The 26792-nt window shown below is 39.2% G+C and overlaps 1 long non-coding RNA gene across 1 annotated transcript in view; it reads right to left on the bottom strand.

Moving 5' to 3' along the window:
* Positions 1-3980: 3980 nt before the first annotated feature.
* LOC116856159 overlaps positions 3981-26792 on the bottom strand; it is a 57141-nt gene continuing 34329 nt past the window's right edge. The window contains exon 4 of the long non-coding RNA XR_004380481.1: positions 3981-4362. This is a non-coding gene — a long non-coding RNA (uncharacterized LOC116856159). The remainder of the gene's footprint in view (positions 4363-26792) is intronic.

The raw sequence follows: 26792 nt of genomic DNA, 5'->3' as shown, positions 1-26792 counted from the left end.
GAAGTTCCCTATTCTTATTGTAGATCTGTGTATTTCTCCCTTTATAATTGTTAATTTTTTTTAAAGATTTATTTATTTGACAGATCACAAGTAGGCAGAGAGGCAGGCAGAGAGAGGAGGAGGAAGCAGGCTCCCCGCTGAGCAGAGAGCCTGATGCAGGGCTCAATCCCAGGACCCTGAGACCATGACCCGAGCTGAAGGCAGACGCTTTAACCCACTGAGCTACCCAGGTGCCCCTATAATTGTTAATATTTGTTCTATATATTTAGGGACTCCAATACTGGGTGCATACAAATTTATAATTGTTATTTTCTCTTAAAGAATTAACCCATTTATCATTATAAAAACCTTCTCTGTTCCTTTGATAGGTTTTCACTTAAAGTCTAATTGTCTAAGACTAGTCAGGCTTGCTCTATTTTGATAATCATTTGTGTGGAATAACATTTTCCAACGCTTCAACCTTCTCCTATATATGTCCTCAAAGTTAACATGAGTTGTATACATAGTACAGGATTGGAGTTAGAAAATCATTCAACCACTCTATGTGTTTTATTTGGGAAATTTCATCGATTTAATTATTGATAGATGAAGACTCATCATTGCCATTTGTTAGTAACAAAGGAACTACAATATAGGTAGAAAGCAACTTCTTCCTATCTTCCTATCTTACAATCTTTGTAAATCTTTGTGATTTAATCTTTTAGTGGTATCCTTTAATTCCTTTTTCTTGGTATATTGTATATTTACAAGATTTTTTATTTCCCATGAGGCTTACATAAAACTACTTGTAACAGTCTAGTTTAACCTGAAAATAATTTTGATTACATACTAAAATTTTACAGTTGTACTTCTCCCAACATTTTGTTATTGGTGTTATGACTTACATATTTTTAGTGTGTATCCACTAACAAATTATTATAGTTGTCATTTTAAATTCTTTTCACTTTTATATTAGAGTAGAAAGTGGCTTATGCAACACCATTAAAGTATAAGAATATTTTGCATTTGACTATGTACTTACCTTCACTAATGAGTTTTTATGTTTTCATGCTGCTGATTAGTGTCCTTTTGCTTCAGTATGAATAACTCCTTTTAACATTTCTTGTATGGCAGCTCGAGTGGTTAAATTCCTCAACATTTACTTGTCTGGGAACATCTTTATCTCTCCTTTATTTCTAAAGGATGGCTTTGCTGATAAGGTATTTTTTGTTTGTAATTTTTCACTTCCACATTAGCCTACTCTTTTAATCTGCAAGGTTCTTTTTGGGCTCCTTTGTATATTATAGGCCTCTTCTTTTGCTGCTAACGAAAATTTTACTTTGACTTTTTAATGTGTCTTGCCGTAGATCTCAACTTGCAAATTATTTGGGGATCCTTTGGACTTCATGAATATGCGCTTGGATTTCTTTTACCAGATATGGGAAGTTTTCAAGCCATTATTTGTTTACACACATTTTCTGTCCCTTTCTCATTCTCTTCTCCTTCTGAGTTCTATAGCTCATGAGACTACAAGTGAAATAATGTACAAGATTCTTTTTGCTCCTCTGAGTAGATATTTAATGTTTTGCTCAAGTTTGCTGATTCTTGGTTCAGTTTGCTCAAGTCTGCTTTTGAAAGCCTATATTAAAATTTTCAGTTCAGGGATGCCTGGGTGGCTCAGTTAAGCATCTGACTTTGGCTCAGGTCATGATCTCAGGGTCATACTCAGTAGGGAATCTGCTTGCCCTTCTGCCCCTCCTCCAAATCATGCTAGCCCTCCCTCTCAAATAAAATCTTTATCAGGAAAAAAAAATCAGAATAAATGAAAGGGTTATATGGTTTAATCTAAGACCAGTTGCAATTTGCTCCCAGTTGCAAAAGCTGAAAAAATTTGAGCAACAAAATAAGTATCACAGTGTTGAATTAAAAATATGTTACAATGTAAGATTTTATATATATATACACACATATTTAAATCATGTAAACTCTCTCTCCATATATATATATAGAGAGAGAGACAAATCTTCCTGGTAGAAAAATACAAAATAATAGGGGAGGATATTCCTATTCCCAGGAGGTGATTAATTTATCCCTTCCTCTGGGACTGGGCTAGACACAGACACATAGTAACTTTATAATACAGAGACCTGGTAAACACTACCTTAACCAAGTGTTCAAGGTTAACACCTCCAGTGATAGATCATTTATCATGAATCTAATCCTGAGAAAAACAGACATGTACCTGACCAGGTTTCCTCAAAATTTTTACTTCTCAATTATTCTGGCAAGGACATTTGGTGCTATATTGAAGAAAAGTGGTCCGAGTGAGAGACATCCTTGTCTCATTCCTCATTTTAGATGAAAAGCAGTCACCTTTTCACTATTGAGTATGCTGTGGGCTATGTTGAGGTTCTTCCCCCTTACAAACATTTTGTTGAGAGTTTTCTATCATGAATGGGCATGGAATTCTGTCAAAGGCTTTTCCTGCATCTATTGAGATTCTTATAGGAGTTTAATCCATTATTTTGTTAATGTACTGTATCACATTGATTGATTTGTGGATATTGTGGATATCGAACCATCCTGCATCCCTGGAATAAATCCCATTTGGTAATACTGTGTAAATCCTTTTAATGCCCTGTTGAATTCAATTTGCTACTATTTTCATGAGGGTTTTTACACCTCTATTCATCAGGTAATTGGCCAGTAGTTTCCATTTCTTGTAGTGTCCTTGTCTGGTTTTGGTATCAGGGTAAGGCTGGCCTCATGAAATGAGTTTGGAAGTGCTCCCTCCTCTTCCATTTTTTGGGAATACTTTGAGAAGAATTGGTAATTTTTAAATGTTTGGCAGAATTTGTTATTGAAAACTTCTGATTCTCAACTTTTGTTAGGTTTTTGATTACTGTTTCAGTCTCCTTATTATTAATTGGTCTCTTCAGGTTTTCTATTTCTTTATGATTCATCTTGGTAGGTTGACTATTTCTAGGAAAGTTCCATTGCTAGCTTGCCCAGTTTTTTGGGATATAATTGTAGCAGTCTTTTAGATCCTTTGTACTTGTGTGATGTCAGTTGTAATGTCTCCTATTTCCAATTTTATTCATGCTCAAATTTTCTTCTGACTTTGGGCTTGGTTTGAATTTCCATTTTCATTTGCCTCAAGATATTTTTTATTTCCTTTGATGGCTTCTTTATCCTATCAGTTGTTCAATTACAAACTGTTCAATCCACAAATATTAAGGAAATTATCCAGCTTTCTTCTTATCCTTGATTTCTAGTTTTAACCACTATGTTTAGACAAGAGGCTTGATATGGTTTTCTGGCCTAGCATATGCTATATTCTGGAGAATGCTCCATGTTTGCTTGAGAAGAATTTGTATTCTGATGCTGTTGTATAGAATGTTCTATAAATGTCTGTTGATGCCATCTGGTCTAAGGTATAATTTAAGTCCAAAGTTTTCTTATTGATTTTCTGTCCTGATAAAGTCCCCTACTATTATCCCTGTCCCTGTATTTAGGTCTTCCTATCATGGGTGCCTAAGTATTTACAAATGTTATATGCTCTGGTTTGATGCCTTTATCATTATAAAATGACCCTCTTTATCTTATAACTCTAGCCACACTTGCATGGAAGATCTTTTTCCAACCCTTCATTTTCAGTCTGTATGTGTCCTTAAAGCTAAAGTCAGTCTCTTATAGGTAACGTATACTTGGGTCTTGTATTTATTACCCATTTAGCCACTCTGTCTTTTGATGGGAGAATTCAGTCCATTTACATTCAATGTAATTATTAATAGGTATGTGCTTACTACTACTGCCATTTTGTTCATTATTTTGTCCCTTTATGACTTGCTGTCTGGCATACATAGATCTACTGCAAGTTTTTCTTTGTGGCTACCATGAACATTCATAAGCTGAGAAAACTTTATATTTTTTACTTTCCCCACTCATGTTTTGGTTTTGATATCACAATTTACATATTTTTACCTTGTATATCCATTAACAAATTATTTGTTACAATTATTTTTAATACTTGTAATTTCCATGCTAGAGTTAGGGTGATTTACCCACCACCAACACAACATGAGAATATTCTGAATTTAACTATGTGTTTACCTTTACTAGTTGGTAACAGGAAAACATGTGAAAGTATAAATCGAATTACATGTCCTTTCATTTCAGCTTGAAGAAGTTGCTTTAACATATCTCCAAAGGCCAGTCAACTCCTTCAGCCTACACTTGCCTGGGAAACTTCTCTCCACTTTGAAGGACAAGTGTGCCAGGTAGAGTATTCTTGGCAGTTTTCTGCTTTCAGCACTTTTTGGAGACTTTGGGTTTGTGATTCTGTGACCTCAACTCCAGGCAGAAATGCAGTCATCACTTCACCTGTAGTTTAAGAGATACTAAACATCAAAAACTAAAAAACAAAACCAACTTTCCCAATCCCCATAAATGATTAGATTTCCTACTATGTACTCAAGTTTGAGTGTATGGGAAAAGCTATTCTTTTTCCATAATAAGCAGACAGGGTCCCAAATGATGGAAGCAGAAAATATTTACATGCTGTGATCTGCTAGATGAGGGAACCACAGCAAGGCATGTACATTTAATTGAGAAGTTCACTGTCTCCAACATATAATTACCTGTTTATCCTCAGGCTCCTGAACTTAAGTTAGCAATAGAAACAAGGAAGGATACGAAGGGCTTGAGAAAAAAAGAGGGGAGCATGCCGTGAACTTTTATTAAGTCATTAGAGATGATTTATACAACTGCTACAACTAGGAAAAGTCCATTTGACATAGCTATTCTCTAAGAATAGAAATTTCCCAAATCTTACAAAGATTCTCAAAAATATATTTAACAAGTCTCATATATGCCTTGATATCCAAAATTTCTAAGTATAATTTTAGCAAATATTGGCAAATTTAAGAATTTAAGTGAATCTTATGCCAAAACTACAATAGTTAAGAAATGACTTTTAAATTTATAAAACTGAGATATGGATGAATATATATTCAACTTAATCAAAGCTGTCACTGACCCCCCAATGCTAGTTTCCCTATTGAGAAACAGACTGATTCCCTCTAAGGTCAACAAGAACATTAGGAAATGCCAACACAATATATTATTTAGCACCTTGAGGTATTAGTAAAGAATTAATCACTGGAAAAGAACGTACAGAGTATGGCCAAAGAATTAACAGGAAAATATTGTAAGAAAATCGGACAAAATATTATAAAGATTATGACAAACATATAGTGCATAGTTTGTGCACATTCCAAGCAGCTAGAAGAGATTTTAGAAGTCGAGCTGCGGTATAAAATAGGAGTAAATCTAACAAGACATGTGAAAAGCCTGTATTAATAAAATTGAACACTTCCCCATATAGGTAGTACAGATTTGAAGAAAAGGAAAATCTAACCATTTCCTTGGGTAGAATAATAAATATTACATAGAGACACATATAAACACATGTATATTACATAGAGACACATATAAACACATGTATATTATACAGAAGAATAAAAAGTGGTAACCTTCAGGAGTTATTTACATCTGCACAAAGATATAGTAAAAGGGAGGTTGCCAACAAAAAAATGTTCAACCTAACTAATCACTAATGAGCTATCACCTCACACTTAAAACACACATGAAATAGCAACTGTTGGTAAAGACGTGGAAAAACTGGAGCCTTGTGCATTGTTTATAGGAATGTAAGTTGGTATTGCTGTTATAGAAAACAGTATAGAAGCCCGAAATAATTGAATGCAGGGTCTCAAAGAGGTATTTGTAAACCTATGTTCTTAGCGGCATTATTCATAACAGCCAAAAGGTAGGAAAAAATCTAAGTGTCATTGTTTCATAAATGGATATTGTGATATATACTTATAATAAATTATTGAGCCTTAAATAGGAAGAAATTCTGGCACATGCCACAACCTGGATGAAGCTTGAAGACCTTAAGCCAAGGGAAATATACCAGTCACAAAAATCACTCTACTGGTATGAGATACCTAGACTAATCAAAGTAATGGAGGCAGTAAACAGAATAATGGTTGACAGGGAAGAATAGGAAATGGAGTTATTGTTTAACAGGTACAGAGTTTTGGTTTTTTAAATGATTAGGTTCAGCCTTTTCTAGAAGTCAAATCATTCCTTAATGTTTTAAAAACAGGTATCCTTGAGTGATGTCAGCACATAGCCCAATAAGGTGTCACCCCTGTATTTCGCCCCATTAACAACAATAATTTGGCATCCATCCACCTATGAAAGTGCATTCCTGGGAGCTTTGGGATCCAGGTAGGAAAGTGTGAAATCCCTGAGCAGTCTAAGACCAAGGAGAGCCCCTTTAAGAAGGCAGGCTTTCACCCAGGCAGCTCCTGGCAGACGAGGGTCTCAGATACAGAAACATTTCCACACTCCTGAGGACTTGCCAATAGCCCCACTTGGCTCTGGGGCTGTCACCAGTACCATACACCAAGGACCTTGGTAGCAGTCACACCCATCTCTACGTCCAGTAACAGACATAGAGACCTTGACCTTGGTCTTGGCTGTGGACTCTAAAGTAGTCATGAACACTGGAGCTCTTTAAGATAAGCCCACCAGCTTTCATCCAACTGTAGATTCTGAAAGGGCCCTGTAAATTGGGTCCAGCCCATCCTAGTTGTAGTCAACTAGTTCTTCCGGGCACAGGGACATAGTAGGAGAGTCTCATTTCTCAGGCCCCATCTACAGATCTGAAAATAGCTCTGTAGCCTTGAGGACTTGGCTGTAGTCCTGTTTGGCTTGGTTTTGTCATTTGTGCATTGGATAATAGACATTCAGACCTTGGTGCAGGCTGTGGACCCTGAAGCTGCCCTACCTGGCTCCAGCACCTCTCAGCCACGGTCCTGGGGCCTCTTGAAGCAAGTCTGCCAAAGGTTAAACTGTAGATTCCCCACCATCGTGTATAAATAGTCTTGTTGATACAGAGAGCAGGCAGGAGAAATGCTCACCCATGCCTCCTGAGAAATTGAACGGGTCCGATTAATGACTGTAGCTTCCTCACAGCCATAGTCCGCTAGCAGTATGAGGGCCTGGGTGGAAGACACTCCTACCTGTAACACTGGAGATCCGGAAAGTGCCCTGTATTTGAAACTGGTAACCAAAGGTTAACAGCACTACTAAGTACAACTGTAACTTTCACCCAAATTCTGTTTGTTCCCCGCATACACTATGAGCTAACACAGGCTCTATGCCCTGCTGTGACACAATGTTTCCACAGAGATGATTATGCCAGCAAGAATGTTAACAAAACCTTGATTTAACTGTTTTTGCAGAGACTCAAAATTTCACCAAGGACCTGGCCAGAACCACCAACCTTCTTGGTAAGCATGTGTGAGTGTCCAGTAGATGAACTTTAATATATAAGGACCTAAAATTCCACCCTTGGATCATGCTAGGGACCCAACTTTCTAGTCATGCACTTCATGACAACATATACAGAAGCCCCACACAAGTCCAGATAATACAATGACCTTAGTCCTTCCCTACTTAGAAACCTCTTTTAAGTAATGTGGCTTCTTTTCCTAGACAACTTCTAAATATTATCTCTGACTATCCCCCTTTGGGAAGGCAGATTTGAGGCCTACCTTCCCATCTCTTTGTTTGGCTGCCTCTTGAATAAATCTTTTCCTGGCCACATACTCCATGTCTCAGTGATAGGCTTTGCTACACATCAAGCAGAGGAACTCAGGTTCAGTAACATCCTCAACTCCAACCCCTTCATACTCATAGTCTGCCAGCAGTCCTGAGGGGCCAAGGTCCCAGCAGATGTACCCACCTGTAATTCCTGAAATTCTGAAAGGCCCTATATTCAGTTCCCCATATGTCACAGCTGCAGTGCAGTGCACTAGCAGATACCCAGTAGGAAACATACCCACACCTCAGGAATCTAGAAAGGGCCCTATATTTAGCTCCAGGCCATCCCAACACTGTCCATGGACAATCCTGCATGCACAGGTATGAGGCAGGAGACACATTTGCAATTAAGGAGATGTTGAAAGGGCCCTATGCTCAGGCACAAGCCCTTCAATCATGGTCAGGGACCAGCCCACCCAAGCCCTACCAAGAAACATCCATTTGTGTCTCCAGAGTTAGGTCTGCTGACAACAAACATGATTGTAGAAATTGTAACAGACCTGGAGCACAGTCCAGGCCCTCTCAATTACAGCCCAAGGCCAGTCCTATCTACCTAAGACCCCATCCAGTGACAAGACAGCAGTCCCTCTCAGAAACCATGTGGGAACCACAGTTGCCATGCACCTGGTAACGGGCTCACTGTTGGAGGACCCAGCTGTGGTCGCATAGTGTATGCTCACCCAAGTGCCACTCTACTGAGCAAGGTAGTGGAGGCAGTCACACCCACTCAGGGACCAGACAGAACCCATACCCACCCCAGTCCCTGATAACATACCCACCAGCAGCACATAACTGGCTCCATCCTAAGATGATTGTGATTTTGAAGGCAATCCCATCAACCCTTCAAGAAGAGACAGGAATATACAGAAATCCTGGGGCTGAGGAATATAATGACAGAAGTAAAACATTCAGTAGATGGCACAACAGATTTGATCATGTAGAATAAAGTGTAAGTGAATTTAAAGACAGATTAATCGAAGTTAGCAAGCTAGAAGAACCAAAAGAAAAAGTGCTAAGAAAGACTACATGAACTGTGGGACACTGTCATGTTAATGAATATTAACATCATGGAAGTTCCAGAAGGACATGAGAGAAAGAACAATTAAATAATAGCAAGAACCCTCCTAAATCTAGGGAGAGATATAGGCATTCGGGTACAGAAGGTTGAAAGGACCCCAGTGAAAATCAACATAAGATTACTCTAAGGCAGATTATAATAAACATATTAAAAGACAAAGAATTATTAATGCAGCAAGAAAAAAACAACTTGCTGTATTTAAGGGAATCCCTGAAAGGATAACAGTGGATTTCTTTGCAGAAACCTCATAAACAAGGAGGAAGTGGATAATATATTCAAAATGCTGGAAGAAAAAAAAAAAAAAAAACCTGCCAACTGAGAATACTGTCTACAACAAGTCAAGCCTCCAGAAATGAAAGAGCTATCCAGAAAAACAAAAGCTAAGAGAGCTCATCACCACAAGACCTGCCTTACAAAACAGCTGGAGAGAGTTCTTCAGGCTGAAATAAAAGGATGTTAACTGACATGAAATATGAAAGTGTAAAACTCACTGGCAAAGGTATATAGAGTTAAATTCATAATACCCTGGCACTATAATAGTGGTATGTAGATCACTTGTTTCTCTACTATAAAAGTTAAATAATATTAAAAATTACTAACTCCACAGGTGTTGGCAAGGATGCAGAGAAAGGGCAACCCTCCTACACTGTTGGTGGGAATGCAAGCTGGTGCAACCACTCTGGGAAACAGCATGGAGGTTCCTCAAAAAGTTGAAAAAAAAAGCTACCCTATGACCCAGCAATTACACTACTGGGTATTTACCCTAAAGATACAAATGTAGTGATCGAAGGGGCACGTGCACCCAAATGTTTATAGCAGCAAGGTCCACAATAGCCAAACTGTGGAAAGAACCTAGATGTCTATCAAGAGATGAATGGATAAAGAAGATGTGGTATATATATATATATATAGATACACACACACACACACACACAATGGAATACTATGCAGCCATCAACCGCCCCCCCAAATCTTGCCATTTGCAATGACATGGATGGAACTAGAGGGTATTATGCTAAGCAAAATAAGTCTGTCAGAGAAAGACAATTATCATACAATCTCACTAGTATGAGGAATATGAGAAACAAGACAGAGGATCATAGGGGAAGGGAGGGAAAGATGAAACCAGCAAGGGAGACAAACCATAAGAGACTCTTAATCTCAGCATTAAACAAACAGGGTTGCTGGAGGGGAGAGGGTGGGAGGGATGGGGTGGTTGGGTGATGGACACTGGGGAGGATATGTGCTATGGTGAGTGCTGTGAATTGTGTAAGACTGATGAATCACAGACCTGTACTCCTGAAACAATACATATGTTAATTTAAAAAATGACTACAACTCCAATAGAGGCACTTCCTGGCTCAGTCAGAAGAGCATGATTTTTGATCTCAGAGCTATGAGTTCAAGCACTACACTGGGCATAGAGCTCACTTAAAGAAAAATAAAAATAAGCAATACACAAATGACTACAACTACAATATACAAAGAAGTGTGGCCAACAGTATAAAACATGAAAGTAAAAGTGTAAAATTATTCTACAAAATTGAAAGTTATTATCAATTTAAAGAACCTTTTATGCATGCAAGATATTTTAAGTATGTCTCATAGAAACGACAAATAAGAAACCTAGTATAGTTTCCACAAAGATAAAGAAAAGGAATTCAGGGGCACCTGGGTGGCTCAGTGGGTTAAAGCCTCTGCAGACTTCGGCTCAGGTCATATCTCAGGGTCCTGGCATCGAGCCCTGCATTGGGCTCTCTGCTCAGCGGGGAGCCTGCTTCCCCCTCTCTCTCTGCCTGCCTCTCTGCCTACTTGTGATCTCTGTCAAATAAATAAAATCTTAAAAAAATAAATAAATAAAAGGAATTCATTTGTACCACATGGCTGGGGGTGGGGGGGACCCACAAAGGAACACTGCAAGAGAAGGGAGAGGAAAAAAAGCAAGTAAAACAGCAACAACAACCAGAAAACAATGAAAGGGCAAGTTTAAGTCCTTATCAATAAGTTAAACAAATGGTCTAAACTCTCATAAAGTAATTGAATACATTTTAAAAAATCCAACAATATGGGGCACTTGGGTGGCTCAGGTAATGATCTCAGGGTCCTGGGATCGAGCCCCACATCAGACTCTGCTAAGCGGGGAGCCTGCATTCCACCCCCCTACTTGTGACCTCTCTCTCTCTACCAAATAAATAATCTTAAAAAAAAAAAATCCAACAATATACTACCTAAAATATACTCTAACTTTAAAAACACATAAGAGGATGAAAGTGAGGGAGTAAGAAAAAATGTTCCATGCAGTTGGTAACCCAAAGAGAGCTGAAGTGACCACACTCATCAGATAAAACAGACTTTCAGTCAAACTTGGTAACAAGAGACAAAGGCCACTCTACATTGATAAAGGATCATTTCATCAAGAGACTATAACAATAATAAATTTATATGCACTTACTATAAGAGGATCTAGATATTTAAACCAAATCTTAGCAAAACTAAAGTAAGGAATAATAATAAAAGTAGGGAATGTCAGTATTCCACTTTCAACATTGGACAGATCATCCAGACAGAAAATTAGTAACAGTGGACTACATAACACTATAGACAAATGGACCTAACAAATATATACAGAAAATTCCATCCAACAGCACCAGAAAACACATTCTTCAAGTGCACATAAAACTATCTCCAGAACAGATCCTATGCTGAGCCACAAAGCCAACCTTAACACATACAATATTAAAACTGTAACTCAAAACTCTCTAACCGAAATGGTACAGAACTAGAGTAAAATTAGAGTACTAATTACTAGAGTAAAATTAAATTCATAAATATGTAGAAACAAATAGCCTGAAGTTAGAAACAGAAAATAAACAGAAATTAAAAAAAAAGAACTGAAAACAAAATTAAAGCTAAACACTGTTTCTTAAAAGAAATCTATAAAACTGATAAACATTTAGCCAGACTAACCAAGGGTGGGGGGGGGGGGAAGGACCCAAATCAACAAAATTATGGATGAAAAAGGAGATTACAACTGATACCACAGAAATACAAAAGACCGTAAGAAAGTACTATTTTTTTTTTTTTTTTTTTTTTTAAGATTTTATTTATTTATTTGACAGAGAGAGATCACAAGCAGACAGAGAGGCAGGCAGAGAGGCAGGCAGAAAGAGAGGAGGAAGCAGGCTCCCCGCTGAGCAGAGAGCCCGATGCGGGGCTCGATCCCAGGACCCTGGGATCATGACCCGAGCCGAAGGCAGCAGCTTAACCCACTGAGCCACCCAGGCGCCCCGTAAGAAAGTACTATTAAAACCACATACCAACAAACTGGACAACCAAGAAGTAGAAAAATCCCTAGAAACACTCAACATTCTGACTGAATCAGAAAAAATAGAGATCTGAACAGCCCAATTACTAAAAAGGAGATTAAATCCATTTTAAAAAAAAATCTCATAACAAAGAAAAGCACAGGATCAGATGGCTTCACTAGTGAATTTTACCAAATATTTAATGAAGAATTCTCAAATTTTATGAAAAATATCAAAAAAGAGCAAATACTCCCAACTCATTTCACAAGGCCAGCATTGCCCTGATACCAAAGGCAGAAAGGGACACCATAAGAAAACTACAGCAAGAAAATAATAAATTGAATACAGCAACATATTAAAAGAATCATTTGGCACAATCAGTTGGATTTATCCCTGGGATGCAAGGATAATTCAATATATACAAGTCAATCAATGTGATACATCACATTAATAGAATAAAAAATCTTACGATCATCTCAATACAGGCAGAAAAAACAATTCACCCATTCATGATAAAAATTCAACAAAGGGTATAGAAGTAATATACATAAACATAATAAAGACCATATGTACAAGCATACCAACAACCATATACTCAATGTTGAAAGGATAAAAGCTTTTCCTCAAAGACTGGGAACAAAACAAGACCATCCCCTTTACCAATCCTATTCAACATAGCCCTGGGCATCCTACCAAGCTCAATCAGGTAAGAAAAAGAAATAAAAGGTAACAATATGAATGGAACTAGAAGGTATTATGCTTAAGTGAAATAAGTAAGAAAGATATACCATAAAATTTCACTTATATGTGAAATCTAAAAAACAAAGAGAAACAGACTCACAGATACAGAAAAGAAACTATTGGCTGCCAGAGTGGAAAGGTTTTAGGGGCTGAAATAGGGGTGGGTGAAATAGTTGAAGGAGATTAAGAGGTAAAAACTTCCAGTTATAAAATAAGTTAATCATGGGTGTGTAGCATATTGCATAGGAAATATAGTCAATAATATTGTAGTAACTTTGAAGAAAGAAGGTAACTAGACTTATTGTGGAGATGTCATAATGTATAAAATATTGAATCACTATGATGTACACCTGAAACTCATAGGATCTGGTCTGTCAAATATACTCTAATTTTTTTTTAATTTATTTGAGACAGTGTACAAGCATGAGCAGGGGGAGGGGCAGAGGAAGGGGAAGAAGGAGAAGCAGGCTCCCTGCTCAGCAGGGAGCCTGACACAGTGCTTGATCCCAGGAATCATGACCTGAGATCATGACCTAAGCCCACGGCAGACACTTAACTAACTGGCCACCCAGTCACCCCAAATATAATTTTTAAAAAAGATTTTATTTATTTATTTGACAGACAGAGATCACAAGTAGGCAGTGAGGGAAGCAGAGGCGGGGGTGGGGGGGGGGCAGGTGGGAAGCAAGCTCCCTGCTGAGCAGAGAGCCCAACGCGGAGATCCATCCCAGGACCCTGAGATCGTGACCTGAGCCGAAGGCAGAGGCTTAACCCGCTGAGCAACCCAGGCGCCCCCCCAAATAATTTTTAAAAAGCACTAAAATTGCAAAGGAAGAAGTAAAATTTTCTCTATTTGCAATCTGATTTTACGTATAGAAAATCCTATAGACTGTGCATGCATTTATGCGCACATGCGCACACACACAGAAAGCCTGCTAGATATAATCAACAAATTTAGTAGTTACAGGATACAAAATTAACATACAAAACCTAGTAGGAGCATTTCTATATACTAACAGTGATTATCAGTAAAGAATAAAGAAAAACAATCTCATTTACATTAGCATTTTTTAAAGCTTTATTTATTTGACAGAGAGAGAGCACAAGAAGGGGAAGCAGCAGGCAGAGGGAGAGGGAGAAACAGGCTTGCTGCTGAGGAGGGAGCCCAAAGTGGGCTCAGGACTTGAGACAAAGGCAGATGATTAACAACTAAACTACCCAGGAGCCCCTACATTAGCATTTTAAAAACAATAAAATACTTGTGAATTAATTTAATGAAGGAAGAGAAAGACATCTAGAGACCTTAAGAAATTGATGAAGAACTGAAAATAACACCAAAAAATGAAAAGATACACTATGTTCTGGAATTGGAAAAATTAATACTATTAAAATGCCCATACTACCCCAAACCACCTATAGATTCAATGCAATCCCTATCAAGATCCCAATGGCAGGAGTGGCTGGGTCACTCAGTTGGTTAAGAACCTAACTCCTGATTTTGACTCTGGTCATGATCTCAGGATTATGAGATCAAGTCACACATTGGGCTCTGGGCTGAATGTGGGGCCTGATTAAGATTCGCTCCCTTGGGGCGCCTGGGTGGCTCAGTGGGTTGGGCCTCTGCCTTCGGCTCAGGTCATGATCCTGGGGTCCTGGGATCGAGCCCCACATGGGGCTCTCTGCTCAGCAGGGAGCCCGTTTCCCTTCCTCTCTCTCTGCCTGCCTCTCTGCCTACTTGTGATCTCTCTGTCAAATAAATAAATAAAAATCTTTATTTAGAAAAAAAAAAGAAAAAAAAAAAGATTCGCTCCCTCTCCCTCTCCCTCTGTCTCTTCCTCCGCTCATGTGCATGCTCTCTCTCTTTCCAAAAAAAAAAAATTCCAATGGTACTAAATCTATAAGTATCCTTAATGGAAGTATAATTATCATGCAGTATTATTAGTTTCAGGTAGACAATATAAGGATTCAACGACTCTACCGTTGGAGACTGTGAAGATGGCAGAAGTGGAGGACCTCAGGCTCACTTCCTCCCATGGACACAACCAGATAAAATTCACATCAATGTAAATAATCCAGAAAATAACCCAAAGATTGGCCTAAGAAATTCCACAATTAATATAGAGAAGAGGCCACATCTAAGAGGGTAGGAAGGGTGGAGACACAGAGGAGAGCGGAATAGATCCACAGAGTCAACTGTAAGAGAAAAGGACCCATAGGCATGGAGAAGGGACAGAAACAGACTATCACACAGGGGAGTCCGCATGGGGAAGATGAATCCCCTTAAAATTTGGCTTGGAAAACTAGAGGGGCCAAATTTCATGAGTTCTTATAACCAGCAGGACTTAAAGCCTGGTACCTTAAAAATCAGTGGGCTCAGTTCTGGGAGATCCTGGAAGATGATAAGGATGGAGAGACAGGACAACAAACAGTTCATGAAGATACAGCACAGAAATAGCAGCTAGAAAAACGCCTGCAGTATACCAGAGGCATTTTGTTTATGAATCTCTAGTGTGTGCTGGAGGGGCAGAGAACAGTGGGAGAATTCCTCAGGAACATAGGAACTTGTGGGCAGTATTTTCCTCCCCTGCCCTCACCCTACACACAGCCACATATGGGAACCAGTGCAGAATTAACACTCAATACCTAACTTGCTCATACCGTGTATCCTGTGCATCTCTTCCCCCGTGCTTCTGTGGATCTGCCTCCTACTGCCAGGCCTGCCTCAGTCACAGCAGATGCACGTACCCTCCTGCAGAGGACTAGCACACATCATGCTAACAACATACCTCCTGCCCCACTCTCCTACAGATCTTCCCCCTATAGTGTGCTCTTGTGTGGAATCCATCCAAAGGGATGCCACAAGCCTGCTAGTGTGCAAGAGGACTGAACAGGGACCAGCACCACTCCAAAGTAACTCCTGACCTGGGGGGAAAGAACCATACACATGAATCCAACTGCGGCTCCTATAGTGGGCTGGGGACAAACAGCTGGTCTGACTGAATGTCCCACCCACCAATGAGAGTTTCTCAAGGGACAACACAGGGAAAGCACCCAGAAGACTGAGGCTCCTACATCTCTGCCAAATGCCTAGTCTGACCCAACTCCATCCTAATGCAGTCCCAGACTGGCCAGCTAATACCACAGGTACAAATCCCCACCCATGACAAAGAGAGCCACTGCCGATGACTAGACTGAAGGAAAAAGTGGCTCAGTCACAAGAGCAAGGGACATGCAACACATGTAAGACACCCCTGAAACACCAGGTTCTGGTGAACAAGACCTTGTACTTTAGGACACTACAGAATCTCTTTTTCATAAAACTATTACTTACAAGAACAGGAGACATAGCTGACTTTCTTAACACACAGAAAAAGACACAGAGAATTAGACAAAATGAGGGGACAGAGGAATAGGTCCCAAATGAAAGAGGAGGACAAAATCACAGCAAGAGAGGTAAGCAAAATGGAGAAAAGTAATATGCCTGATAGAGAATTTAAAGTAATGATCATAAGGAGGCTCAACCAATTTGAGAAAAGAGTGGAGGACATCAGTAATAGCCTTAACAAAAAGATAAGAAAACATTAAAAAGTGCCACTCAGAAAAGAAGAACTCAATAAATGAAATTTAATATATGCTAAATGGTATAAGTAGTAGACTAAAAGCAGAAAAATGAACCAGCAACCTGGAGGACAGAGTAATAGAAAGCAATCAAACTGAGCAGGTGAGAGAAAAAAAAAAATAACAAATGAGAATGAGGCACTTGGCTGCCTCAATCAGTAGAGAATGTGACTCTTGACCTCAGGGTCATGAATTTGAGCCTCATATTGGGTGTGGAAATTGCTTAAATAAATTAAACTTAAAAAAAGTAACAAATGAGAATAGACTTAAAGAACTCAGTGACATGATCAAATGTAGTGACATTTCCATTACAGAGATTTCAGGAGAAAATAGGGAAAGGGGGGCAGAAAATTTATTTGAAGAAATACTGAAAACTACCCAAACTAGGTCCACACCAAAAAACTAGTAATTAAAATGTCAAAAAGTAGTGGTAAAGAGAATTTTTTTAAAGATTTTATTTATGGGGCGCCCGGGTGGCTCAGTTGGTTAGGCGGCTGCTTTCAGCTCGGGTCATGATTCCAGGGTCCTGGGATCGAGCCCCACATCGGGCTCCCTGCTCAGCAGAGAGCCTGCTTCTCTCTCTCCCCCTCTCCCTGATGCTCTGCTTACTTGTGCTCTCTCTCTAACTCTCTGTCAAATAAACAAATAAAATATTAAAAAAAAAAAAAGATTTTATTTATTTGACAGAGATCACAAGTAGGCAGAGAGAGAGGGGGGAAGCAGGCTTCCCGCTGAGCAGAAAGCCTGATGTGGGGCTCAATCCCAGGACCCTGGGATCATTACCCGAGCCGAAGGCAGAGGCTTTAACCTACTGAGCCACCCAGGCGCCCCGATAAAGAGAATTTTTAAAGGCAGCAAGAGAAAACAGCTATGTATTAGAGAAACCCTGTAAGTTTATCAGCTGATTTTTCAGCAGAAACTTTGAAAGCCGGAAGAAAGTGACAGGTATATTCCAGGTACTAAAAAGAAAAAATGGGCAGCCAAGGATACTCTACCCAGCAAGGCTGTCATTTATAATGGAAGGAGAGTCAGTGGGTTTCCCACACAAACAAAAGATTTATTTACCACTAAACCAGCCCTACAAGAAATGTTAAAAGAGGTAGACTGGGAAGATAGCCAAGTAGGAGGACACTATGCTCACCTCATCCCACAGGTTAGGAACACTCACAACAGCATAAGTAACCCAGAAAACAGTCTGAAATTTGGCAGGACAAACTCCACAACTAAAGATAGACAATAGGCCACATCAAAGAAGGTAAGAAAGGCAAAGATGCAGTCTGGGAGCAAAATGGACCCTGGCCATGGTGGTAGGGAGGGAGCTAGTGGCACAGAGAAGGGCAAAATACAGACTTTCACACCAGGGAGCCCATAAATGGGGAGGACAAATCCTCATAATATTTGCCATTGAAAGCAAGCGAGGCCGGGGGTGCCTAAGTGGCTCAGTCGGTTAAGTATGTGACTCTTGGTTTCAGCTCAGGACATGACCCCAAGGTCCTGGAATCCAGTCCCATGTCAGGTTCCTCACTCAGCAGGGAGTCTGCTTGAGGGTTCTCTCTCACCTTCTGCCCCTAACCGTGCCCTCTAGCTCTCTCTCAAATACATACATAAATCTCTTTAAAAAAAAAAATGATGCACTTCACAAACACTGTCCTGGTGGGTTGCTACAGATTTAGAAAGAGTATAAAAGGTGCAAAAAGTCCCATTTTTTCCAGTGTTCCTGAGATGTGCAGGCACTAATATTCTTCCACATAGGAACATGTGATCATAATACATACACTGATGTGGTTATGTGATCATATGGACATTGTAGAGGCCACTTTTAGGCAACAGGGTTGGGCAGTGGAAACCTGAGTAAAGGCAAAAGGCCCAGAGTGACCAACAAGCTAAATGCAAATAGGTTCATTAAGTTTTCCACCTTGAAATAACCATAGGCCCTAACTGACCAATTACAAGCAGGCAAAATAACCAAAAAAGGGAACATTTCATATATCCCCATACCTCCTCCCCCTGCCCTGTAACTGCAACCTCTCACCACTGCCTCATCACAGTCTCTCCTTTACTGTCCTGACCACCACTCCCTTGCAGTGTATTCAATAAACTTCTCCACTATTCTTACTTGAGTGAATTCTTTCATCACTCATACCCGTGGTCCTCACCCAACTGGGACACTCCACGTTGGGTGGACCCTGTCTAGCTGGAGTGCCCCACAAATGTGACTATGATTGCATGAGATTTTGTGTGTTGTCATGTGAATGAATCCAGTTGAGTTTGCAGTAAATGTGTGGATGACAGTGCTTATGAAAGACAACATGAGGTTGTAAGTATGTATATGTGTGTAAATGTGATTGTGTGTGTGCACGTCCCTGAATATTTACTCTATGCATGGTGTGTGTGTTTTCTCCACCATCATGACTCTAATCCCTTACAAATCAAGGATAATTAGTGAACCCAGATCAAATTTTGAAACTGTTAATGGGAAATACAAGGATTGGCATGTACTCCTATTTTGTATTTCTTCATTTCTTACAAAAGTAATGAGTGCTCATGACAGAAGATTCAACAACAAGTATAGATTTGGTAATTATTCAGTGCTCTTGAACTGAGAGAGGAGAATCTTAAAATTTCTAAAGGGGAGAATCTGCCTGTGAAACCATGTGATGACAGTCCTTTGTATAGTTATTTTCAAATCTCTCTTCTAATTATACTGTTTTATTTAGACTTTCTATCACTATTGGGGTCAATATTGTTCAACCACATCTTCCCACAAAAAATTGCTTATCATTTAACCTTCAAATTCATTAGAATGGAGTTGTGCAATTAACCTAATAATTTCTCTTCTTTTAAAAAAAGGTCTATTTACCCCAGAGAGAGAGAGAGCACACAAGCAGGGGGAGCAGCAGGCAGAGGGAGAAGCGGGCCCCCTACTGAGCAAGGAGACTGATGTGGGACTACATCTCTGGACCCTCGGATCATAACCTGAGCCAAAGGCAGACCCCTAACCAACTGAGCCACCCAGGCAACCTGAATCTAGTAATTGCTAATGCACATTAGTGGCTTCATGAGCAGGGTGGATCTCTTGGAATGACAGCTCTAAAATATAAATATTTTTCTCTAATTATGGGTTAGGATGCACATAATGGAGACATTGATTCTTCATCTACTAGAACATCTGTTTTGATTATTATAGAGAAACTACTGAAAGTAGGAAATTAGAGTAAAAGTATTAATAAAATAGACTTGGTGTTGTGTGTTTCATGGAGCAGTTTCCAGGCTCAAATTCATCTTGAGATATTTTCTCTGGTTTAAAAATATTTTGGTATCGAACCTAAGCTCAATATGTATTTCTCTACAACTTTGTACCATGCACAAGATTTCACAGACCTTACTTTACTGTACTAGTTTCATTTAACTCAGGTGTGAATAAAGAAATAGGTGCACTATTTGCTGCATGTTTCCTATCTGCCCCTTTCTTCTCATGAGTCATTGCTCCAGTCTATCTGGGCTCTCCTGGGACAGAATAAGGAATAAAAATCCCCTAATATAATCAGAGATTATATTATCTCTGTACAGATGATACAGAGACAGAATGTACAGATATATATTCTGTTTTACACAATGTTCACATGTCTATTCATTCATCTTCCGTTGAGTCCTAAGCTCTATTACTGAACACATTACAAATGAGTATTGACCAAGGTGGAGTGAGCTTTGCTTCAATAACTAAAGTAAACTGAAACAGCAATTCTAAAGGAAAATGCTACTTATTATGGACTTTTAGCATTCAAATTTTATTAATGTTTACCATGGAAAAGTTCAGAGCCTATGCATTAATAAAACAGATCCTAAAACAATCTGGAAAATATACAGAAATACTTGAGCCCTATAACTCTTAATGTGACAAATGAAAAATTTCCCAATGTTAACTAGGCATGAGAATTTAAGACAATTATATCAATAAAAAGACACATATGAGATAGTCGTTTAAGCAACTGAAGAAAACAACAGAGACATGGAACAATGATGTAAGTAGGCTGAGATTCAGCTAGATGGCAAATTCAGAATTGCCCACCACAGAATTGTGGGTCAACAACAACTTTTGCACAATCCATCTACACTTGATCTTAGCCAAAAGGCTGAAAAGTGACTGTACAATCCATCTTGGAAAGATAATATTTATTTGAAATATAGTGTTATGGTAAAATATCATTAGGTGTTTAAATTATACTCATGTGAAAATGGCCATATATAAACTTGATTATGTCAAGGAGAACATCAAAAAGATGTGCTTGCTGATCTTTCAAAGATATCGAATGACTACCAGAAATTTAATAAATGCAGTCTTGGGTCAAATGGTATAATTCAGGGATCTATAAAAGGTTATTTTTTTCCCTTTATTTAGTGATACGTCAATTGACCATAATGGCTTTATGTCTCTTGGGATACACCCTCATGGTCTTCACACTGATAGAGTTTGTAATGAAGTTTGTCATTAAACTTGGAGTAGGTTCTAAGTACCACTTTCCCTCAAGTAGGCAGATACATAAATAAACTCTCTGAAAAATAAAAAATAAAAAATAAATAAACTTGGAGTAGGTTCTAAATAGCCATTTAACTAGAAAACATTTTCTTTGTTTATGGGGAGCTTGTGACTTTTGGATTTCTATGAGAGCATAATGGATATCCCTTCAATCCTAGGGAATATTTTAACATTGCTCTCTCTGTGATAGCATTATAAACCTGAATCAAAATATAAGCACTAGAGTTGGAGGGAAGATGGCAGAGGAGTAGGGGATACTATTTCAACCAGTCCCCTGAATTTAGCTGGATATCTATTTATCTGGCATCTACAAAATCAGTCTGAGATGTAAGAATATATATCTGGGGGGCACCTGGGTGGCTCAGTGGGTTAAAGCCTCTGCCTTCGGCTCAGGTCATGATCTCAGGGTCCTGGGATCGAGCCCCACATTGGGCTATCTACTCAGTGGGGAGTCTGCTTCCCCCTCTCTCTCTGCCTGCCTCTCTGCCTACTTGAGATATCTGTCTGTCAAATGAATAAATAAAATCTTTAAAAAAAAAAAGAATATATATCTGGATCTCTACAAACACACTATCTCTGGTAGTCTCGAGGACTGAAGGATAGAACTGGGATTCTATGGGCAAGTATTGAAAGATAAACAGAAGGGAGGCAGCCACCATAAGCTGACCCTGGGAAGGTGATATAACACCAGAGTGCAAAAGCATTCCACACCCAGGACCAGGCATAGACTTGCAAACTGGTAGTAGCAGGGAAAGGACCTTAGTCCAACCTCCAGACAGTATCCAGGAATTTCAGGTACATGTGTGAACTGGGGCCGCTCATGGTTTTAGAAGCACAAAGGGCAGAGATACCCTGGATCAACCTCTGGGAGAGTTGCTATGGGGCACACAACTGGGGAGGCTGTGGTTTTTACCAGCACAGACAGAAATGGAGACTGTATGTCCTGGAGAGTTCAGTGAACTTCTCTGTTCTGGGACAGATGTTTCTGTGCAGTCACTTTTGCTCGGACTCTCAGAAGACACTTGGAAAGCCGCCAGAGTACAAAAGCTAAAAAAAAAACAAACCCAGGTTTCACTGAGACTACCACCCCCACGCCCAGGGTGGGGGATGGCAGGGCAACTCTGCACAGGCGAGGTTGCCTGAGTAACAGTGCAGCAGGCCCTTCCCCCAGAAGACAGGCTGGAAGAACAAGAGGAAGACAACCCTAAGGTCCCTATAAACAGGTGCATCTTGCTTGGGTCATGGTTAATACTTTGGACTCTGAGCATTCCCTCAACCACCCCCCAAAAGAATGACTAAGAGGAGGAACACCCAACAAAGAAAAGAATCAGAGACTATGGCCCCTGCCACAGATCTAATAGATAGGTCTATCCATGTCCAGAGATGTCAGAGATAGACTTCAGAGCAACAATTATGAAGTCGATATCAAGGCTTGAGAAAAATATTAGCAACAATACAGAATCTCTAAGGGCAGAAATGAGATCTAATCAGGCCAAATTTTAAAATGTTATGAATGAAGTGCAGTCTAAACTCGATACTCTGACTGTCAGGGTAAACAAGGCAGAAGAATGAATTAGTGAGCTAAAAGATAAGATGATAGAAAAGAAGGAGAATGAGGTGGCCTGGGGAAAACAGCTTAAAGCCTAAGAGATCAGACTGAGAGAGATTAATGATGCCATGAAATATTCCAATGTCGGAATTATTGGGATCGCTGAGGGGGTGGAGAGAGAGAGACATCTAGAACATATATTTGAGCAAATAATGGCTGAGAACTTCCCTGTTCTGGGGAAGGAAAGAAGCATTTATGTCTGAGAGGCAGAGAGGACCCCTCCCAAGATCAATGAGAACAGATCAATACCTTGACATGTAATAGTAAAACTTAGATCCAAGGAAATCTTAGATCTGAGGAAACAATCCTTAGAGAAGCTAGGGGGAAGAGATTTTTAAATGTTCTCAATGAGAACAGATCGATGCCTTGACATATAATAGTAAAACTTAGACCCAACGAAATCTTACACCCAAGGAAACAATCCTTAGAGAAGCTAGGGGAAAGAGATTTCTAAAGTACAGAGGGAGGAACATCAGAATAATGTCAGACCTGCCACAGAGACCTCACAAGCCAGAAAGGACTGGCAAGGCATATTCAGGATACTAAATGAGAAGAATATGCAACCAAGAATACTTTATCCAGCAAGGCTGTCATTCAGAAAGGATGGAGAGAAAAGGAGCTTCCAGGACCAGCAGAAACTAAAAGAATATGTGACTACCAAGCCAGCCCTGCAAGAAATATAAAGGGGAGGGGGAGTTCTATAAAAGAAGAAAGAACCTAAGAGTAGTATAGAACAGAGATTTACAGAGACAATCTATAGAAACAGGGACTTAACAGGCAACATTAAGGCACTAAAATCATATCTTTCAATAGTCACTCTCAATGTGAATGGCCTAAATGCTCCCATGAAATGGCACAGGGTTGCAGACTGGATAAAAAGACAGGACATATCCATATGCTGGCTACAAGAGACTCATTTTGAACCTAAAGATATATCCAGACTGAAAGTGAGGGGATGGGGAATTATTTTTCACACGAACAGACCTCAAAATAAAGCTGGGGAAGCAATTTTCATATCAGACAAATTAGCTTTTTTTTTTTTTTTTACTTTTTTTTTTTTTAAGTTTTGTTGTTGTTTTTATTCACTTTACAGACAGAGTTCACAAACAGGCAGAGAGGCAGGCAGAGAGAGAGAGAGAGAGAGAGAGAGGAGGAGGAGGAAGCGGGCTCCCTGCTGAGCAGAGAGCCCAATGCGGGGCTCGATCCTAAGACCCTGAGATCATGATCCAAGCTGAAGGCAGAGGCTCAACCCATGGAGCCACCTGGGCACCCCCAGACAAATTAGCTTTTAAACCAAAGACTGTAGTAAAAGATACAGAGGGACACTAGATCATGCTTAAAGAGTATATCTAACAAGAAGATCTAATAATTATGAATATCTATGCCCCCAACATGGGAGCAGCCAACTGCATAAGTCAACTGTTACCAAAATAAAGAATAATATTGATAATAATATTTTAATAGTAGGAGATTTCAACACTCAACTCTCAGCAACAGGCAGATCATCTAAACAGAAAATCAACAAAGAAACAAGAGATTTGAATGACACACTGGACCAGATGGACTTCATAAATATATATAGAACATTCCATTCTAAACAACAGAATGTTCATTCTTCTTGAGTGCACATGGAACTTTCTCCAGAGTAGACCACATACTGGGTCACAAATCAGGTCTCAATCAATATGAAAAGACTGAGATTCTTCCCTACATTATTTTCAGACCACAGTGCTTTGAAACAGGAACTCAACCACAAGAAAAATATTTGGAAGCAATTCAAACACTTGGAATCTAAAGACCATCCTACTAAAGAACATTTGGGTCAACCAAGAAATTAAAGAAGAACCTAAACAATTCATGGAAACCAATGAGAACAAAAACACTGGTTCAAAACCTACTGGACACTGCAAAGACGGTCCTAAGTGGGAAATACATAGCCCTCCAAGCCTCATTCAAAAAAAAAAAAAAAAGAAAAAAAGAAAAATGCTGAATGCATAAGGTAACCTTACACCTAATGGAACTGGAGAAATAATGGAAAATAAAACCAAAACCAAGCAGGAGAAAAGAAATAATAAAGATTAGAGCAGGACCAATAAAATAGAAACCAGAAAAACAGTAGAGAGAATCAATGAAACTAGAAGCCAGTTCTCTGAAAGAATTAACAAGATCGATAAACCTCTGGCCAGACTTATCCAAAAGAAAAGAGAAAGGACCCAAATTAATAAAATAATGAGCAAAAGGAGAGAGATCACAACTAACATCAAGGAAATAGAAACAACTAAATTAAACAACCTGGAAGAAATGGATGCCTTCCTGGAAACCTGTAAACTACCAAGACTGAAACAAGAAGAAACTGACAATCTGAAGAGACTAATGACCAGTAACAAATTGAAGCAGTGATCAAACACCTTCCAAAAAAACAAGAGTCCAAACCTGGCAATTCACAGACCTGTACCCCTGGGGATAAAAATACATTATAGGTTTATAAAAAAATTAAAAAATAAAATAAAAATAAAAATAAAACAAAACAAAAGAGTCCAGACCCAGATGGATTCCTAGGGGAATTCTACCAAACATTTAAAGAAGAAATAATACCAATTCTCCTGAAGCTGTTTCAAAAAACAGAAACAGAAGGGGTGCCTGGGTGGCTCAGTTGGTTAAGCCTCTGCCTTCGGCTCAGGTCATTGTCTCAGCAGGGAGCCTGCTCTGTCTCTGTCTGCCTCTCTGCCTACTTGTGATTTCTTTGTCAAATAAATAAATAAATTCTAAAAACAAAACAAAACGAAAAAACCCAGAAGGAAAACTTCCAAACTCATTCTATGACATCAGCATTACCCTGATTCCAAAACCAGGCAAAGACCCCATCAAAAAGGAGAATTACCAATATCCCTGATGAATATGGATGCCAAAATTCTCAAGATCCTAGCCAATAGGATCCAAAAGGGCATTAAAAGGATTATCCATCATGACCAGATGGGATTTATTGCTGGTATGCAAGTGTGGTTCAACATTTGCAAATCAATGTGATAGACTACATTAGTGAAAGAAAAGAGGAGGAGCCATATATTCCTCTCAATTGATGCTGGAAAATCATTTGACAAAATATGGCATCCTTTCCTGATTAAAACTCTCCAGAGTATAGGGATAGAGGGAACATCTCTCAATTTCACTAAAACCATCTATGAAAAGCCCACAGCAAATATCATTCTCAATGGGGAACAATGGAGAGCTTTTCTCCTAAGGTCAGGAACACAGCAGGGATGCCCACTCTCACCACTGTTGTTCAACATAGCACTAGAAGTCCTAGCATCAACAATCAGACAACAAAAAGAAACAAACGGCATTCAAATTGGCAAAGAAATCAAACTCTCTCTTCGCAGATGACATGTCACTTTGTGGAAAACTTCAAAGACTCCACCCCCAAATTACTAGAACTCATACAGTAATTCAGTATATGGTGAGATACAAAAATCAACACACAGAAATCAGTTTCTTTCGTATACACTAATGGTGTAACTGTAGAAAAAGAAATTAGGGAATCAATTCCATTTACAATAGCACCCAAACTTATAAGATACCTAGGAATAAACCTAATCAATAATGTATGTGTACTCTCGAAACTACAGAACACTTATGAAAGAAATCAAAGACACAAAAAGATGCAAAAAAAAAAAATTCCATGCTTACGGACTAGAAGAATAAACATTGTTAAAATGTCTATGCTGCCCAGTGCACTCGACACTTTCAAAAACATCCCTATCAAAATACCACTGGCATTTTTCAAAGAGCTGAAACAAACAATCCTAAAATTTGTATGAAACCAGAAAAGACCCTGCATTGCCAAGGAAATTTTGAAAAGAAAAACAAAGCTGGGACATCATGTTGCCTGATTTTACGCTATATTACAAAGCTGTGATCACCAAGACAGCATGGTATTGACACAAAAACAGACACATAGAGCAATGGAACAGAATAGAGAGCCCAGATATGGAACCTCAAACTATTGTCAACTAGTCTTCGACAAGTCAGGAAAAAATATCCAATGGAAAAAAGAGAGTCTCTTCAATAAATGGTGCTGGGAAAATTGGACAGCTATATGCAGAAGAATGAAGCCGAACCATTCTCTTACATCATACACAAAGATAAACTCTAAATGGATTAAAGACCTCAATGTGAGACAGGAATCCATCAAAATCCTAGCGGAGAACATAGGCAGTAACTTCTTGGACATCGGCCACACCAACTTCT

Source organism: Lontra canadensis, unplaced genomic scaffold (assembly GCF_010015895.1).
Source record: "Lontra canadensis isolate GAN:19392208 unplaced genomic scaffold, GSC_riverotter_1.0 scaffold107, whole genome shotgun sequence".
NCBI lineage: Eukaryota > Metazoa > Chordata > Mammalia > Carnivora > Mustelidae > Lontra > Lontra canadensis.
The sequence above is the reverse complement of the archived record's forward strand: the minus strand, read 5'-3'. Positions and strand labels throughout refer to the sequence as shown.